Source organism: Dipteris shenzhenensis, unplaced genomic scaffold (assembly GCF_047967505.1).
Source record: "Dipteris shenzhenensis isolate YYH24624 ecotype China unplaced genomic scaffold, Dip_SZ_1.0 scaf0388, whole genome shotgun sequence".
Lineage (NCBI taxonomy): Eukaryota > Viridiplantae > Streptophyta > Polypodiopsida > Gleicheniales > Dipteridaceae > Dipteris > Dipteris shenzhenensis.
In genome coordinates, this window is record NW_028239694.1 from 3,393 (window position 1) to 5,000 (window position 1,608).

Sequence of the window (1,608 nt, forward strand, 5' to 3'; positions counted from 1 at the left end):
CTGGTCACACAACCGGGGTTACATCGATCATTACTACGATATCCTTCTAGTGAGAGGTATTCGATTCCTGGGTGAGTTAACTCTTCTTTTCGACCAATGGGTAATTGACGGAATTATTAATGGCACCGGTATTTTGAGTTCCATAGGTGGAGAAAGCGCAAGATATGGGGAGGGCGGGAGAGTATCTTCTTATTCATTCGGATTGATGATTGGTATTATTCTACTGCTAACTGCCTTCGTTTCTCTTGTCTCCTAAGAGTTTTTTTCTTCTCCTTTCCAAGATATTCCTTATACCTCTATAAGTATCCTGTGACTATTCTACTATGTTTTCCGGAAAAGGAGAAATAGAAACTAGTGATTGGTGATCGATCGATATGCATCTTGGGGTTGGGGGGGGGGCGATCAATCACGACCAAGATCAACCATGACCGAGATCTTCCACACCAGCCCCCCCCCCGATTCGTAGGCTCTATCCGAGAAGGCAAAAGGGATTGCTATCATTACTGCTTCTTCCTATAATGAGAGTTAGGGTGTACGCGAGGTTCATGAAGTCTCGAAGAAAGCTTTGGGTCTTCGAGTGGTTAACGTCTTGCAGATCAAGGGGCGGCTCAAGGAACAAGAGTCTCTGGAAGTATATGGGATTGAATCATCTGCCACTTTCCTCGGTAGCTCAGCGGTAGAGCGGTCGGCTGTTAACCGATTGGTCGTAGGTTCAAATCCCACCCGGGGAGATTCATCCATTTCCAGTAGGATAGAAGATAGTCTAGATGATGTACCTCCCTTCAATAGGGATAATACTTCACTTACGTCAGGGGAGGGGGAGGTACCTCCTCATAATATATATCGTAGAAACCGATAGTATCTTTGAAGATTTACATTATCCACATTCGAGATTCTCAGTAATGAGGTAGTTCTCCCACACCCGTATGCCGAATCGGGACTATAACCATATAGTCGATCAACCGATAGAGGATTCAATATCATGCCTATTTTAAGCTCTAATAATGGATAGAAGACTCCATACCCTCCCTTCTCTTGGCCAATCTAATGCTTCTAAGGATCCGAGTCTAGCGTCGCTTCTTCGAGAATCCCTACTCCAGAGTACTGAATGGTTGGGATAAGCAAATCAATCAATCTTTGTTTTGTCCTCGTCGGAGTCTAGATGTATCGAAGGCTTCTACTCGCTCGACTTGTTACTAGATTGTAAAACCGGAGATTCCACCCCCGGGAATTCTTCCCGATGGGGTTCCCCCCACAGGGGGGGATGTTCTGTCGGTGTGGATCCGTGACAATACCCCGTTCCGGAGTCCCAATCGGGACTATTCCCAACGGGGAATTCAACTCGAGGGGGAACCAATGAATTACTTGTAGAAGCTACTGCTGGAGACTACTAAATATCAGGCTTACTATACGAAAGAGTCAGGTCATATATCATTCCGTTTTGGCGAGAGAGTCATGCCTTTGCGAAGGATCAAGTCCCACAGCTTCAGCTCTGCGTCCGCGCCCGGAATCACAATCTTTGCTTGCCTACTTACCACTGAGAGGGAAGGGACGTTTAGGGATGATTTTGGGCGAGGAGGGATTCGAACCCCCGACACCGTGGTTCGT